The sequence below is a fragment of the Narcine bancroftii genome, chromosome 10, assembly GCF_036971445.1.
Source record: "Narcine bancroftii isolate sNarBan1 chromosome 10, sNarBan1.hap1, whole genome shotgun sequence".
NCBI classification, from domain to species: Eukaryota; Metazoa; Chordata; class Chondrichthyes; order Torpediniformes; family Narcinidae; genus Narcine; species Narcine bancroftii.
In genome coordinates, this window is record NC_091478.1 from 104,234,802 (window position 1) to 104,253,447 (window position 18,646).

The 18,646-nt window shown below is 38.9% G+C and overlaps 1 protein-coding gene across 2 annotated transcripts in view; it reads left to right on the plus strand.

The window, feature by feature from the left end:
- Positions 1 to 18,646, plus strand: part of irf8 (interferon regulatory factor 8) — a 115,422-nt gene that overhangs the window by 43,596 nt on the left and 53,180 nt on the right. Inside the window, exon 12 of one of the 2 annotated variants that reach the window (XR_011345984.1) lies at positions 280 to 549. The exons of the other annotated variant lie outside the window; for it this stretch is intronic. The gene's annotated coding sequence lies outside the window, so the exon portion shown is untranslated. Of the gene's footprint in view, positions 1 to 279; positions 550 to 18,646 lie in introns of those variants that run through there. 2 annotated transcript variants of the gene reach the window in all.

Below are 18,646 nucleotides of genomic sequence, written 5' to 3' on the forward strand. Positions count from 1 at the left end.
TTACTTACCCATCCTTTGTTAAAATAGATATGCGCACATGTTTTTCTCCATCTCTCTTCCTCTGCAAAATTAACCCTTACATTTCACTCCAAATTTTATTCGCAATAAAACAGATAGGTAAGAAAGAGTGTGCATTTATTAATGAATGATTTTGAGAGAATCAGAAAATATTGCACAGGTAAAAGAGAAAATAAAATGGATTGACAGTAAACAAAATTTTCTTGCTAAAAATGTGACTGCGTATAAGGATTTTTTTTCACTCTTTGCTCTTTACACAAGACTCGCCCCAGCAGGTTCAGGAACAGCTGCTCCCCCTCCACCATCAGACTCCTCAACAGCCAACTCGATCAGAGACTTGTTTAAGGACTCACACTTTGCTCATTATTTATTACCGAATATTTCTTTTATTTCTGTACTCCACCGTCAGTTTGTTTACACTTCTCTCCTGAGTAGTTTTTTGCACTCCTGATCAGTAGAAATTCTGCCTGGCCCGCAGGGAAAAGAATCTCAGGGTTGAATGTGATGTGACAATAAATCTGAACTTTGAACTTAGGGTGTTAATCTTGTTTCTGAATACTTTTCTGGAAGAGCTGTAAAATATTAAACAGAACCATGGTAAAGATTAGAGGTCTTTTGTACCTTTTGTTAACATTTGGATCAATATTCCTCTCCATATCATCTCTCAAAGCATTATCTCAATCTTTTTTGTCATTCATCCATTGTGGGGCCCTTTCAACATTCAACGCTGAGAAGTTTCTTTAAGAAATTTTCAGAACTTGAAATGTTGGGAACAAATTTACATTTATCTTAGAGGATCTCACAGCCTCAAAGCCTTTTGTTTAGGTAATAAAGTTCTTTTGGAGAATATTTGCTGTAAATGCTACTGTAAGTTAAAGGAACACAATGGTCAATTGCCTCACAGCAAGCTCCTTGATAAGAAGGCAATAATCTTTCATGGTTTTTAGATTGCAATATCAGGAAAATCGTGGAAAAAAAAAGTACCTGAGTTCAACATTTCTGGTGGTGGGACATGCAGTAGAGAGTGGGGTGACCGTCAATGAATTTTTCTGGTTCGATTTATACTGCAGGCTTCCTCCAAAATGTTGTAGGGGTCCTGCAGGATAAATTGCGGGGCAGGAATGGACTAAAAATTCCTGTACATTCCTTTTTAGACCATTCATGTAGTGGCAAAATTCCATAAATATTAATGATACAGAGTGGTTAAATATTCCCCAGGACACCAGGAGATCATTCCTGTTCTTCTCTGAAATAGTATTTCTTGATTTTTGTTCTATCCACCTAAGAAAGGAAGAAGGATTGTAATTTAAATTCTCCTCTGGAATTGGCCGTCTGGGAGCATGGCAATCCCTCACCATTACACTGTTTATTCAGAAGTGGGACTTGTACAATCCAAGAATCCTCTAACCAAGCCACAACTGAGATTATTCTGACTCAATTGAAGTTGGTGTATTGCCAAAACAGTCTTCTGCTTTAAATTCAAACGACTCTCTGCAAAATCAAATGGGACAGGCAATATTGGAATGTGACCTGGTGAAATGACTTGGCATCTGTTTCCCGTGCCAACCATATTGAAAGTTCATTGCGATTTTTCATATATTGGAATCAAGTTTTGTTTTTGAAAGCTGGACCGCACATCAATGAGGAAAATATTTGGTTCTACCAGAGGAGCAAGATCTTACGTATTCCACAGACAAATGCATTTTCGGTGCTTTGTAAATTTATTGGGTGATGATTGTTGGCAGACAGACCAGGGAAGATCATAAATGTCACAGTACATTTTGGTTTCACAGGATTGCTTCCACATTCCACGTGGCTTGTTGGGAAATATTTACCAACTGAAGCTGCCATCTGCAGTACAGAAATAACATGTAGTTGAAAAGATTTTTTTGGCATTGCGAGCCACAGCTATTTTGAAACATGGAAAACGTGGTTTTGTTTTACAAAATGAGGCAAAACATTTCATCTCGTGTTCAAGGATTCCTTGAAATTGAATTGCAATAAAGACAATATGAAAACTATCCATCTGTCGGATGCATAATCCCTCAGAGAAAGATAAATTACATGGTTTTAGTACTGTTTATTGAAGTAGGTAAGGTGAAATGTGAAAAAAGTCTACAGATATACAGTAAGCTAACAGGTCCTTCTGACCCACGAGCCTGTGCAGCATTGAATGTGAGATAGAAACTGACATGGCTACAATAAATTAAGAAGCTGGATGGACCCTGACAGGTAGTGTCCATAAAGAGAAGGAAACACCCAATGTTTTGGGTCGGACCCATTTTTCTCGTGTTTCTCCTTTTATCAGCAGTGAAGAGAATTTGTGCAATGAGCAAGGAAGCTGAGGAGAAAAGAAACTGTAAAGGCAAATCCTGGTCTGTGTTGACCCATATTGCGTAAAGTGAATGGTGCTACATTAACGCATCAAAAGGAGGATAGCGTGCTCAGCGTATATAAAGGCAAGAGTTCAGCCCAGTAAATCTCAGAGTTGGACGTAGCTTCCAAGAAAACCTACCGGTCCTATGAGAAAACATTTTTTCTCACTCTAAACACCCTCTGAGACTACTATTTATTAAACAATATTTATTTATCTATATATTTGCATATATATACTTCATATTTATCACGTCTTTATGTGAGTTATGTCTGGATGTGTGTTTGCTTGTTTTTGCTTCGAGGATCAGGGAATGCTGTTTCGTCAGGATGTACTTGCACAACGGGATGATAAACAAACTTGACTTGAAGTTGAAGTGAATTCAAAGTTCAGTAAGCATTGATCTTGGAGCATGGACTGTGAATCTTACTGCTTGCAAGCTGAATGGTCCATATTATGAACTGTCTCAGCAGACAGGTGTCTGGATGCTTTTTATTTACTGGTGTAGAACAGCGAGCATTTTTGTTTTTCAGTTGCAACTTCCTTCTGATGCAACTGAGCACTGAATATACTGTCCTATAGCAACTGAAAAGTCTCCAGCTGAGTTAATATCAGGAGCAATAACAATTAGCTGCCATTTTATAGCGTCCTGGACATTACAAAATGTCTCTAAGCAGCTGGCACAAAGCCAACATTAAGAGATGACCAAAAACTTTGCTAAAGAACTTGTTTTCAAGATGTGTCATGGAAAAAAGAGAACGAGGGATGCAGAAAGTTGTTTGGGAAGAGGTTACAGACATCAGGGGTTTGGCACTTGAAAGCAATGTTGGGGATAATTAGGAGGTGAGATATTTTCCGATATCTAGGAAGGCTTCAGTGCTGGAGGAAGTAACAGGGAGGAGAAAGGACATGAGGCACTCTATCACTGGAAGTGAGTTTCCAAACCCAGGGGCTAAAGGGAATTCTGGACTGGTATGACTTTGGATATGGGCAACCAATGTCCCGAAGCATGCTGTTGCAAATAATGATAATAATTGATGCCAACTCACAAGTGGCTTCTTTGCCAATGGAATCTTTTCCAGGCAACCTCCCCAGCACTGTTGTGCTTTGAGCAACGGTGCAGCAGCCAAGACCATGCACCAGGGCAAAGAAAAATAAGCAGAAATACTGGCTGAATGTTATAATTTATCTCAAGAAAGTTGGAAATGTGGTGGGGGGGGGGGGGGGGGCATGCTTGGTGGCTGAGCACGTGTTTCTCTGAGCTCTCTGAGAAACTCCTCTAAAAAAACGACCAAAAAGTAGTTTTAACGAAAAATATTCAACTACAGAAGTGTGGATACATCTTTTAAAGATTAATATTGAAGAATGACTGGAAGACCCCACGGGGAGAAGCCAAAATCCGTGATGGAAAAAACTCCAGCCTTGTCAGTCACCTCGACGGAAAGTGCGCGTGGAGACGCCTCCTCCTCTCGCGATCGATGGGCTTTGAAACTCTGCTGCAAGAGATTGGAGGCCTGGGTCAACGTTTTACAAATGTGGAGAATGCCATTTAACAAGGTTACCACTCCAGTGAGAGATGTGGGTGAGGCTATTAATGATTTAAATGAAAGAGTGGACAGAGCCGAAAAAGATCTTGGCAAACACAATAAACAAATCGAAGATTAAAAGAAACAAGCTGAACGTGGGTGACTGATAGTCAGCTTCTTTTGGAAAATTTGGATCGAGTGGAGAATTTCAGTTGGAGGAACAATGTACAAATTGTTGGCCTGAGAGAAGGTGCAGAAGGCAAAGATGTCATGAAATTCTTCAAAACTTGGATCCCTCAAATCATTCACATCGATGAACTCGGTGACCGAGTTCACATTGAACGGGCTCGTCAAACTTTGGGACTGAGGAGAATGGGTAAAGCCCACCCTCAACCCATTCTGGTTAGGATTGTTGAAATTCAAGGATAAAGAGATGATCTAAAAGTTGCTCATGAGAATACACAAAACTCTGGTTCTCCCTTGAAATGGGATAATGCAGAGATTATGTTCTTCCAGGACTTTCATAACGTGGTGATTCAGAGAAGAAGACAATTTGAACTCTGAGAAAAGAACTTTAAATATACAATGCTGCACCGAGCAACGTTGAGAGTGGACATTTAAAAAAAATTAAAAAAATTTTTTTTCACACTATGAACAGTGTCATTTTCACCCCTTTTCCCCCTTCCTTCCCTCCCTCCTTCACCACCCCTCCCCACCCACTCAATGTTCAACATATATGATACATTAAACCCATTAAACAATGTTATCACACAATGAAAATAAACAAGAAATTTGTGTCTTCTACTTTTACATACTGGGTCAGTTCATTTCGTCTTCTTCTCCTTCTGTCATTTTAGGTGGTGGAGGTCTGCGGTAGGACTTCTCTGTTGTGTCCCATGTACGGTTCCCAAATTTGTTCGAATACTGTGATGTTATTTCTTAAATTATATGTTATTTTTTCCAATGGAATACATTTATTCATTTCTATGTACCATTGCTGTATTCTCAGGCTCTCTTCTAATTTCCAGGTTGACATAATACATTTTTTTGCTACAGCTAAGGCTATCATGATAAATCTTTTTTGTGCTCCATCCAAATCAAGGCCAAGTTCTTTACTTCTTATATTACTTAGAAGAAAGATCTCTGGATTTTTTGGTATGTTGCTTTTTGTGATTTTATTTAATACCTGGTTTAGATCTTCCCAAAACTTTTCCACTTTCTCACATGCCCAAATTGCATGTACTGTTGTTCCCGTTTCCTTCTTACAGCGAAAACATTTTTTGAAGGCAATAAAAGATATTTTAAATTGAAAGAAGAAGTGAAAGATTTATTCGACAACTATGAACAGGAACAGTGAAGCTGACGGTGAAAGATTGGTGTATATCAAATATTTAAGATATAGTAAAGTTTTTTTTTTGTGTGGCGGTCATCTTAACTTTTATGGTGAAATGTCAAAGTTTTATTCTATCTATGTATCGGGAAGCTCGAAGAATGGAAAGAAGGTTCTGAAGGTAAAGCATGTACAACTCTGGCTTAAGGGAGATAATGGCATCAATGGGGGAGATAGTTTTCAAGATGGGGCTTTTGGGTGGGGTTCTTCTTTCTCCCTGAGGGCTTTCAAGGGCTTTTCTTTGCGGACCTTGGGGACTTCCTGTCTACATCACCGCTGGGGCGGAGTTTGCATGATATTTAGGGCAAGGTCACAGATCATGAAATGGTTTACATACTTGTATATTTGCACAGAATTTTTGATATGTTATTATGGATGTCATTGAAATTTATAAGTTTTAATGTCAACAGTTTGAAGGGGAAGGTTAAAAGGAAAAGAATACTTTGATACTTAAAAAAGATAAAAGCTGACAGTATTTCTTCAAGAAACACATCTTACTAAAGTGGAACATGACAAATTGAGGTGAATTGTGGGGGGCAGGCCTTCTCTCCCTCATTCAATTAGAAAGCAGTGTGAGTGGCAAATTTGATTAATAAGAACGTCCTGATCGCTGTAGTAAATATCTCCAAGGACCAAGCAGGTAGATATGTAATGATAAATGGCAAACTTTACTCAGAATCAAGGATGCTAATAAATATTTATTCCCCAAATTATGATGACGAGGTCTTTTTGAAGGTCGCATTTTTAAAAGCCACAGAGGGAAGGAAAAATATATTGATTGGAGGGGACTTTAATTTTTGTTTGGATCTGATTCTAGATAAATCGGCAAAAACAGTAACAAGAACCAAGGCAATTAAATTAACTCTGTCATATATGAAAGATTTAAACGATGGATGTATGGAGGCAGTCTAACCCTAAGGAGAGAGATTATTCATTTTATTCAAAAAATATGACTCACATACTAGAAGAGATTTGTTTTTGCGATTGTCGAGTCTGAAAGATCAAGTAGTAAAAACTGAATACTTACCAAGGCTGCACTCAGAACACTCGCCACTAACCTTGGTAATGCAATTATTGGAGAAGCAGGAAAATAGATACAGATGGCGATTAAATACGATGTTACTAAAAAGGGAAGATTTTAAATAATTTATATGAAAATAGATTGAACTTTTTTGTGAAACTAATTTGGGATTAATGAACAGTAGCTTTCTAATTGGGATATGTTAAAGGCACATTTGAGAGGACAAATTATTTCATAGACAAAAAAATTTGAAAGAGAATTTAATGTGGAAATAAATAAATTGGAGATGGAAATAGGGGAATTAGAAAAGGAATATCAAAGGATGGGAAATAAAGACAAATTAGATCAATGGAAAATAAGAAAATCCAAAACAACACCTTACAATCATATAGAATAGAAAAGACTATATTAAATACAAAACAGAAATACTACAAATTGGGAGAAAGAGCGCATAAGGTATTATCATGGCAACTGAAGGCTGAAGAATCAGCGAGAGCTTTAAATGCTACACAAAATGAAAATGACACGATTACATTCAATCAAAAAGAGATAAATGAAACATTTTAGCAATATTACAAAAATTTATATAACTCTGACTTGCTGGGGGATGAGGCCAAAATATGTAAGTTCTTAGATGAAGTGAAACTCTTGAAGTTGAATTATGAGGACAAACAGGAATTAGATTTAGATTTTACCAGGGGATGCTTCGAGCTAACAAAGCCCAGGGCGAGCATGGATTTCGGTTGAATTTTATAAAGAATTTAAAGAGCTGTTAACGCCCCTGTTTATGGATGAAATAGAACAAGCAGTGAAAGCCCAGAAATTACTGGATTCATTCTCAACGGTATTAATTGCTGTGTTGCCCAAAAAGAACAGAGATCCTAAGAAAACTCCATCTTATTGACCAATATCTCTTTTGAATGTAGATTACAAAATGGCAAAAGCATTAGCAAACAGATTGGGACAATTTTTACCTAAATTAATTCACGTAGATCAAGTAGGATTTGTTAAAGAGAGGCAAGCGTCAAATAACCTGGAGTGACCATTTAACATAGCTCAGTCACAGAAAGTCCCCAATATAATAGTATGTCTAGATGCAGAAAAGGCATTCGACAGACTTGAGTGGCCTTTTTTGTATAAAACATTGGAAAAGTTAGATATTGGACAAGGATTTATAAATTGGGTTAAGGCTCTACAGCAAAATCCACATGCAAAAATAATAACTAAAAACCAGATATCAGGAATGTTCCCATTAAGTCGTTCGAGCAGGCAGGGCTGCCGCCTTTCTCCAACACTATTTGTAACGGTGATATAACCTCTGGCAGAAATGATCAGGGTTGATCCTAAAATTAAAGGTTTCCAAGCAAACAAGTTCAACACAAGATTAGTTTGTTTGCTGCTGTATACTGCTGTATATGTCTGAACCAGAAGGTTCCATAGAGAAATCACAGGAAATTTAATAAAATATGGGAGAGTATCAGGATATAAAATAAATATGGAAAAAAGTGAAATTTTACCAATAACAAACCAAGATTATGAGTGCATTAAAGTAAACGATATGCTTAAATGGAAAAACGATGGGATTAAATATTTAGGAATCATGCTCGATAACAATTTGAACAATCGATATAAATTAAATAGAAAATAGAAAAAGATTTGCAGAAGTGGAAGGACCTGTCCCTGAGCTTAATAGGAAAGGTTAACTGTATTAAAATGAAGATCACGCCAAATATCCAATATTTGTTCCAATCAATTCCAATATATTTATCAATTAAGTGCCAAGAATAGCAGTGGAAAAATTGACGTGAGACTACAAATCGGGGGGGGGGGGGGGGGGTTGAAGGTTTCCAGAATTTACGAAAACTACCTGGCTTCGGAATCACCGAATTAGGTACATATGGATTGGATACATGGGTTGGAGGAGGCATCACCCAAAGATCTTATTTATAGGTAGAACTTGAAACTAATTAAGAAAAACTCTTCTAATCTTATATTGATTCATTTGATTAAAATAAAGCAAGACACCAATGACGTAATAGAAAGGAAAACTGGAATTTCCATCAGGGCTCCATTATGTAACAATCCATTGCTGCAAATGATAATGGGGAAGAGGATTTTAAATATTTGGACCCAGAAGGGGATTAGGTATATTGCAAATTGTTCTAAGGATGGAATTTTAATGTAATTCGAACAAATGAAGCAAAAGATATGATGTCCCGAATGGTACCTTTCTTTGCTATCTGCAAGTAAGAGCTTTTTAAAGAGAAATTTGTGGAAACAATATGACTCCTCTGGGTCAAGTCAATTGGAATGCATTTTATTGATGGGTAATATACCTAAGTTTATTATTCAAATTTATTTTACCCTCCAGACTGATGGGAAAAAAGCTCAGAGTTCATAGGTCCAGGGAAAGATGGGAAGCAGATTTAGCAGTGTACATATCAGAATATTCCTGGGCTGAATGGTGTAAAGAAGGGAAAACATCGATTATTAATGCGAGGTACGGTTTGGTGCAATTTACAATTTTCCTCATCAATTATACTTGACTCCGCAAAGACTGCACAAGTCAAAGCCTGAAATATCCGACAGATGTTTCCGACGTGGAATAGAAGAAGGATCATTTCTCCATTCTGTTTGGTCCTGTTTTCTGGCAGGAAGTGTTATCTAAGATTACAGGAGTCATCTTCCTTGGCAATCCAAATTATATTTGTTGGGGAATTTTATAGACATCAATGATCATTTAACTGAGTTCCAAATCTCATTTCCTATGATTGCATTGGCAATAGCTAATAAATGTATTGCCATCACGTGGAAATCAGATACACCGATTTCTCTGAAGAGATGGATATCAGAAATGGACAGTCGTATTCCTATGGAAAAGATTACTTATAATTTAAGAAACAAACACGATACATTCCTGAAGACCTGGCAACTGTATTTGAACTTTATTGGTGCACAAGTGCAATATTGCTGTTGTAAATATGAGATCTGCTCTCAACCTTATACTATTAATTTTAGTAGTAAAATAGACAGGGAGCCTCGGCGGGAAACAAAAAGACTCTACATCCGTTTATCTTGTTTTAGTTAAGGGGAAAGGGGTAATGGGAGTGGGGGGTGGGGCTGGGAAGTCTTTGTTTAGTTTGTTATATATATATATATATATATGTATGTATGTAAATTGTACTTTTTGTATTCTTATAAGAAAAAAGAAAGAGAAGGTCTATATATTTATTTGTAAGTGGTAGATGGATTATTTTGGTATATATATGTAAAGAATGTATAAGCGATATATGTGGTAGAACATGGTATTGTGGGCACATTCCCCACTGAGCTGGGCAGGCTGGCTTGCCTGCAGAACCAATCGCCCCTCCCCCAGAACCCCTAATAAAGGCCGAGGGCCCTAGTCTCCTCCCTCATACCTACCCTTGGACTTGAGACAGCAGCAGGCTGAGGCCTGCTTGGTTCTTTAGATCAATAAAGACTTTGGTCCTTACTTTGTGTCTGTGAGTGGTCATTGATTGCGCTACAATATGTGTTGGAAAACCAAAATAAAATTTAAAAAAAAGAAAGTTGGAATCGAAAATGAAGAATGATTTTCCTTCTTTTTCAGTGTTTTATTAGTTTCATCAGATAAAATGTTACATAAGTACATGAGAATAAAAAAAATAGAATATTAACAAATATTAAATAGTATTGTAACCTATAACTATATAAAGTTACTATTTATAAGGATGGCATTCCTTAACTGTTCACACCATAACAAGGGAAATGGAACCATACATGGATCTACACCTGGAAACTGCATTGCATTGTACAATGCATTGGAAGCCCATTCCACTACCTTGTGATGCCCACAAGAGACATGCTAAGGTCCTACTCTTCATGTGGCCCAAGGGATTTTTCATGGACGATGTGCCTTTCCAATGAAGTTTTGCACAGTTTCACTTCCTTTAAGAGAGTGTAAATTGTGCAGGGAGTTGGGTTGATCATTGAATTGTGAGAGAGGGTCATGGCAGGAGAAGGTCATGCAAGTAGATTAATGCTGCTTCATTAGGTGAGGAATTCCAGAAAAAGGAGAAAGATTTTTTTAATGGGTTGAAAATTAAAAACCCTCAGATGTTATCCTGCATGAGGAATCCCAGGTTGAGACGGTGGTGAAAAAAGCATATGCAATGCTGGAATAGATTACAAGAGCAGGCTTAGTTTTGGGCTAGTCATTTAAAAAAGGATGTGCTGATGCTGGAGCGGGTACAAAGGATGGTTCCAGGAATGAAAGGGTTATTATATGAGGAACGTTTGATGGTTCTTGGCCTGTATTAATTGGAATTTAGGAGAATGAGGGGATCTCATTGAAGGATTTTGAATGTTGAAAGGGTGTTTCCCATGGTGGGAGAGTCTAGGACAAGAAGGCACTACTTTGGGATTGAAGGACATCTGCTTAGAACAGAAATGCATAAGAATTTCTCCTACCAGTGGGTGGTGATACTGTGGAATTTGTTGCCACAGGCAGTTTTGGAGACCAGGTCATTTGGATACATTGATAGGTTCTTGATTAGCCAGACTATTAAAGGTTATGGGGAGAGGACCGGGCAGTGGGGCTGAGTGGAAAAATGGGATCTGCTCATGATTGAAGGGTAGGGCAGAAAGGCCTATTTCTGCTATCAGGTCTTATGGTCAAAGTTTGAATTTAGCAATTTACGAATATTACAAAATGATTTTTCACCTAATGGGATCTGGAAAATCATTCTGTGCAACACTTGCTATGTATTTCACTGTCTTTTAAGTTCATCTCACTGGACTCAGTGTAATGAACTGCAGATATAGTCTTGACCCATTGTGGTTGGTGGATTATGGATTTTCTGCTCCTTTTCCTTTGGCTTGGCTTCGCGGACGAAGATTTATGGAGGGGGTAAAAAGTCCACGTCAGCTGCAGGCTCGTTTGTGGCTGACCAGTCCGATGCGGGACAGGCAGACACGATTGCAGCGGTTGCAAGGGAAAATTGGTTGGTTGGGGTTGGGTGTTGGGTTTTTCCTCCTTTGCCTTTTGTCAGTGAGGTGGGCTCTGCGGTCTTCTTCAAAGGAGGCTGCTGCCCGCCAAACTGTGAGGCGCCAAGATGCACGGTTTGAGGCGTTATCAGCCCACTGGCGGTGGTCAATGTGGCAGGCACCAAGAGATTTCTTTAGGCAGTCCTTGTACCTTTTCTTTGGTGCACCTCTGTCACGGTGGCCAGTGGAGAGCTCGCCATATAATACGATCTTGGGAAGGCGCATATCTAAACAGATGATCTTTGTCAAAAGTCTTTGGTTGCTAGGTTAATTGAAATATCTTTGATGTATTTTTCAAGAATATCAACGCTGATAGAACGAGTGAGATGAGATAGAACAGAGCAACTGTGATTGAACCAAACAGCAGAGCATTCCTCTAGTTTGTAAAATATGATAATAATATGTTAAAAATGGAGTTTGAAACAATTTGCCAAGGCCATTTATGAAACTGCAAATTGCTCCCAACCATGACATGCTTTGCACGGTCTTGTCTCTATGATTTAAAATGAAACATCCTATTATAACTTTTCCTCTGTCCCAAAAGTTTTTAAATTGCAGCTTGCTGAAAAGACCAGTTAGGGCCGTCAATCATTCCTGCAGAACCTGGCTAAACTGATTCATGCCAGATCTATATTTGTCTATTATTTGACCATATTCAGTTGATGCTGCTATCATATTATGTAATCTCTTCTCAAGCCACATAACTACATTAAAGTAGAACACAGGTGTGGACTAATATTTTCCCTGTTATTCTCCGACAATGTTAACTGCAACCCAACCTCCAGTTGCTTCAAGAACCCTGCTCTGTGAGGTTTCTGGACTCTTAGAACCCTGCTCTGTGAGGTTCCTGGACTCTGGTCTTGGTCACTGGGTGCATTTTTAAGAACAAATCTGTTCTTGCAGTTTGGGTGTTTGTGTGCATCAGAGGCTGCACTTGAGACCATCTGCTTCCTCTTCTAGTTTTTTCAGGCAATCTGCCAACCACTGAACATTGTGGTCTTAAGTTACAGACAAGAGGAGTTCACAATTATTTCACTTTTGGCTCCATTTGCTGCAAGATACTGTTTAAGTGAGCACTTCAACCTTTCTGCTGCCTTCCTGCTTCTCAACTGATATGAATTATAATTAAAACAGTTATATGTCTCCATTAGATTACCCTCAAGCCTCCTACACTCCAAGGAAAAAAGCCCCATCCTATCCAGTTGCTCATTATAGCTCAAGCCCTCCATTCCTCGTTACATCCTTGCAAATCTTTTCTGCACCTTTCACAGCTTACTGGTAATAATGCCCTTCATATAGATAGACTATCAGAACTGTACATAATAACAGTGGTCCCATGTCTCTAGTCTTAAAAAACCCCTACACTACCACAAAGCTAATTTTGTATCCAATTGGTTAGTTCACTCATGATTTAATCTTCTGAACCATGTGGAATCATGACAAAGGCTTTGCTAAAGTTTGCTAACACAATGTCTACCTCCTTGACCTCATGAATCTACTTGACCCCCTTTTAAAGAAAATCTTCAGTTAAATTTGTAGTAAAAACACACCAAAGTGCTGGAGGAACTCAGTTGCCATTTTCAGCATCCATAAAACGACAACATTTTGGGCCTGAGTCCTTCAAGGAATAAGCAAAATGGGCCAGAAGCAGGAAATCTTAGCAAGTCTCAAAATGCAGATAATGCTGGCTGGGGGAGGAATCCAGACCAAAAAAAGTATTAATTATATATGATAATGGATGAAATAAGAATTTATCATGTTTGTGCGAAAGAAGACAGGGAAAAGGGGGAGAGAGAGAGAGAGAAAGAGAGAGAGAGAGACAGCTGGAGGGGGGAGGTGATAGGGGAAGAAGTGGGAATAGATTTAACGAAAGCCATAGAAGTCGATATTAATGCCATCTGGTTGGAGAGTGCCATTGGAAGATGAGGTGTTGTTCCTCCAAATTGCAGGTGGTCTCAGTCTGGCAGTGCATGAGACAAGGGATGGAATGGGGAATTGAAATGGGTGGCCACTGGGAGAACCATGATCTGGGAGAACCGTGACATCAGACAGATAGAGCTGAGGTGCTCAACTCATTTCCTGTTTCTGGCTCATTCTGCTTATACCTTGAAGAAGGGCTCAGCCCTGAAATGTCGGCAACATATCTTTGTTTTTTATGGATGCTGAAAAAACTGTCTGAGTTCCTTCAGCATTCGGGTGTGTTTTTACTACATTCACAGCGTTTGCAGACTTGTGTTTTTCACTCAGTTAAATTTGTGTTGTGCATGTCCACGATTTGTTAAGTGCTAGTTTAATGTTACTGGGCTGCTACCCTATGAGAAAATATCAATAGGTTGTCTACTGTCTCATTGCATCATACAATCAGACAGTCTGGTTTTGATTCCACAATAAATAGTTGTGTTCTTTGTTCATTCTGTAATCTGAAGGGACCTTTAGCTGCACAATGGACAGCCCATATTAAAGCCAGTGAAAACAAAAGAAAACAACAATATCAGAAATGAACCAGGAGTAAGCCTCATGTCTCCTTGAACCTGTTTTGCCAGTCAAGAAGATTGACTTTTACCAAAACACTATTTTCTGTCTTTATCCTCCTATTCCTTCAATCCTGTCATACCCAGAATTCCTTGTATTTCAGTTTGAATACAATCAATACTTACATTCCCCAAGACTCTGTGTGAAGAAAAGTGTCTACATTCAATTCTGGTTTTTGAGTTAGAGGCTGGTAGTTGATAGGAGGAATCAGGTAGGGACGGGATGATGGATAAATGGAACCATATCCTCCCATGAACATTGTAGTTAATTCACTCGGGCAGTAGCCAGAAGCCTGGACCAATGTCATAAGATTATGAATCCAGAAGACATGAGTCATAAAACTAAATTTAATTGAATAGGTAAATCTGGTGATTTATCAGTCCCCAAACAGGTTGTTGAGAGAGTAGAGTTCTTTACTGTAGAGACAATTATATGGGGATCAGAGATGAAATCTTCAGTCTTCACAATATTTATCTAAAAGTTACCCTTTGCAGGTTGTGGTACAAATCAGAGGTGGGAAAAATCTTCTGTAGCAAAGGAAAGTATTCATTTCTTGAAAAACAGGAAGGAGATTATTACAAGATACAATGGTTAAATTTTTTTTAGATACATCTAGGATTAAATGGGAGCAGAATTTAAGTTGTGAGATTAGTTGGGTGGATTGGGAAAATATGTGTTATGATGGGTTGACTAAATTAATTAATGTAAGATATAGTTTGGCTAATTATAATTTTTTGCATCAGTTATATTTAACCCCTGAAAAATTGAAAAAATATGGATTTAGTAATTCAGATCTGTTTTAGGTGTGGATGATGTGTTGGAACATTTCTACATTCTGTTTGGTTTTGTGATAAAGTTCATCTTTTCTGGTTTAAAATGAGGAAGTTTCTTCAAAATTTGTTTAAAATTCAATTTCCTTTAGATCCAAAAATTTTTTGTGAGGTTATTTTACTCCGTTAGTGGACTTGGGGTTGGATAAGTTTCAGAGAGCGTTTATTCATCTAACATTGGCGGTTGCTCGTAAATGTATCGCTTTGTCTTGGAAAGATGAAGCGGAGTTAAATGTGGTTCGATGGCATCATGTGTTGAAGTCATGTATCTAAATAGAGAAAATAAAGTTAAAAAAAAAGAAAAATAGGAAAGATAATTCTTACCACATTTCCACTGACCTTTCTATTCTTGGCCTTCTCTATTTCTATGGAGAGGCAAATGAAGACTGGAGGAACAACGTCTTGAATTATGCTTGAATTTTCCAATCTCAGACAACCATATCCCCAGACCTCTCCTCCCAGACACAGTCACCCATGTACACAATTTTCTTGCTTGGTTCATATCTCCCACCTTCTCCCTCCACCTGGTTCAATCTGCCCATCATCCCCTCCCAATCTACCTCCACCTATCATCACCAGTCTCAGCCCCCAACCCCTCCTTCACCTGGTTCCATCTATCTATTATTCCCTCCTCAGATGGTTTCCCCTCTCAACCTCTGTTTCAAAACCAACCCCCAACTTTCCAAATACTGCTATATGTCAGCAACCTTTCCTGTTGGTCCTGATGCAAGGCCTCAGCCTGAAATTTCAACCATCTCTTTGCCACCACAGATAACAGATACTGCTTGACCTGTTGAGTTCTTCTCGTGTTCTGGTTTTGTTCTAGGTTACAGCATCTGAATTCTCATTTGCTTTTTATCACTTCAGCCTTCTGTTCCAACTTCCTTCACATATTCCTGATTCCTTCTTGGATGTACTTAACATCTTTGACTTAATAGTCTTATCTGGTGGATAATTCCACACATTCATAATGCTCCAGATTAAGAAATGTCTTCTGTTTTCAAATGGAAATGGCATAAAATCTGTATCCTGAGCCTGTCACCCTAGTCCGAGACACTCTGGGTATTGAGAGATTGAAATCTGCTCCCTGCTATTACAATGGTGAGAGATTTCTGTGAGATCCATTCTCGTTTTTTTATATTCCACTTCATTTAGACCTAACCAACTCGATCTCTTCTCTCAGCCCGCTTGCCCCAGGAATCTTTGTTGCAATCCTTCTGAGTCAAGATTATCTTTCTTCAGCTAAAGAAGAAGAAAACTGAATGAAGAACTCCAGATAAGGTCCCACCAAAGTCCTGTTCAACCATAGCAAGAACTTTTGCTCCTGCACTCAAATGATTCCATATTGACTCATTTCCCCTCTTCAAATTCCCTACTGACTGAGGCTCTTTCATTCCCCCCAGAGAGTAATTTAATGGTTTGCTTCTGCAGTGTCTGTGTTGGTTAAGATTTAGAAAAAAGGTAACTACAGATTAAGCAACAATGAAGGGGAAACACTTAGACTGACATCTTAGGCTAAAGAAACATAAGTACTGGCTTCAGTAAGAGCATGCTGTACAGATAATTATTTACCACATCCCCACTCCTTCCCGTCATTCCCTGATCAACTGTCCTCCTATCAGAGTGTGTCTTCCTCAGCACTATCCTCCTATCAACTACTAGCTTCCTACTTCCTTTCTGCCCCCTTTCTTCCCCTTCCATCTGCATTCACCTATCACCTGCCAGTTCCTAATTCTTCCTCTCCCCCACCCTTTTATTCAGGCTTCTGCTCTCTTTCTTGCCAGTCCTGATGAAGGGTTTTGGCCTGAAACATTGATTGTCTCTTGCCTTCCATGGATGCTGCTAACCCTCTGAGTTCCTCTAGCATTTTGGGTGTTGCTCCAGATTTCCAGTATCTTTCCTCATTTGCCTCCATAAATCCAACCTACCTCCAATGAAAATCATACCTTGGAGACCTGAGAGATAGTTCAATGGTTCAAACCTACTTGTCACATTATATCAGATGCAATGAGAAGAGTTCTTCAGCAAGCAGTCTAACAGGTCAACTCTAACATTCATGTAGTCGTACTAATTAGAATAAGAGCACAAATACAGAGTATGAAATAAGAATGAAAAAGTTCATTTCGTACATAATGAGGACAACATACAAGCCCAGCTATGGGGTTCATTCAGGAGCGTAATGGGTGCAGGGAATAAACTGTCTTTAAGTCTTTTGTTGTGTAATTTCACACTCTTGCATCTTCTCCCCGATGGGAGGAGGGAGAAGTGAGTGAATCTGGGGCATGAGGTTAGCTACATTTCCTTGGAGATGTAGATGGAGTTCATGGAAAGGAGGGGAGTTCACACCATGTTCTGAGTGCCATTCACTATCTTCTGCAGCTTCTTCCACCCTTATGTAGAGAGAGCAGATGCTTGAGTCTTTATTATTCACCTGAAGAGGCAAGGCCACAAGTTAATCATCGCATCTTCTTTAGTTAAATCAAGTTATAATTTAATCATCATGTTCTCTGGTTTCCATTAGGCCTTTGCCTGTCTCCCTCTTTTCCCCATCCCTCTTTCTCCTTTCCATTAGCTCCCCACCTCCTTCCCTCCCATTCAGGGTGTTATCCCCTCCCTTCTCACTTCATAGTTCCTTTTCTCTTGTGCCCTCCCACCCATATCCACCTACGACCTCTTGCCCATGGGCTTGTGCTCCTCCCATTATTTCTCCCCTACCATTCAGGTGCTTGCCTGCTTTTTGCTCATACCTTGTTGAAGGGCTCAGGCCCGCAATGCTGGTTATGTACTTTATGTTTGCTACATAAAAAATACTGCATTTGTTGAGCTTCTCGAGCATTTCTGTGGAAACTATAATTTTATTTTCTGCTTCTTATTAGGGGAATTAAGAGATATGGGGAATAGGCAGGTAGCTGGAGATAAGACTATCATCAGATCAGCCACGATCTTATTGAATGGTGGAGAGGCTTGATGGCCTGAATGGCCTACTCCTGCTATTCTTTTGTTCTTATGTTAAAAGAAGCAGGAAAGCTGATCATGGACTTTTGTAAGTCCCTTGACAAGGTCTTGCATAGGAGTTTGTTCAAGAAGGTTCAGTTGCATGGTGTTCAAGATGAGGTAATAAATTGGATTAGACGTTAGCATTGTAGGAGAAGCCAGAGACTGGTAATAGATGATTGCCTCTCTGACTGGAGGCCTGTCACCAATGGTGTGGATCATCTGAATGAACAACCTGGATGATAATGTGGTAATTGGATCAGGAGATTTGTGAATTACACCAAGATTGTTAATCTTTCAAAGTTTGCATCAGGATATGGACCAGCAGGAAAAATGGGCTACAAAATAGTAGATGGAATTTAATGTGGACATTTGTGAAGTGTTACACTTTTTGGAGGACAAATCTGGTTAGGATTTGCATGATAAATGATTGGGCACTGCAGAGTGTGACAGAACATGGGGATCTGGGAATACAGATACTTAATTAATGAAGATATTGTCACAGGTAGATATGATTGTAAAGAGAGCTTTTGGCACATTAGTCTTCATAAATCAAAGTACTGAGTGCAGGAATTGGGATGTTAGGATGATGTTGTATAAGATATTTGTGAGATGAAATTTGGAGTAATGTGTACAGTTTTTGTCATCTACCTACAGGAAACATATAAATAAGTTTGAAAGAGTGCAGAGAAAGTTTACAAGGATGTTGCCAGAACTCGAAGAGCTGAGTGATAGGTGTGGTGCTATGTAATTACACCACTAGGTCACCAGGGGTCATCCCAGTGACCTTGTCGATAAAGCAGTCCAGAGCTACAGTCTAGCCTTCCAGGTTCGTCTTGCAGAGACACAAGACCTCTTAGTGTCCATATTTATTAAAGTTGTCTTATACTCGCACTGCGGGTGTGGTTATTGTCA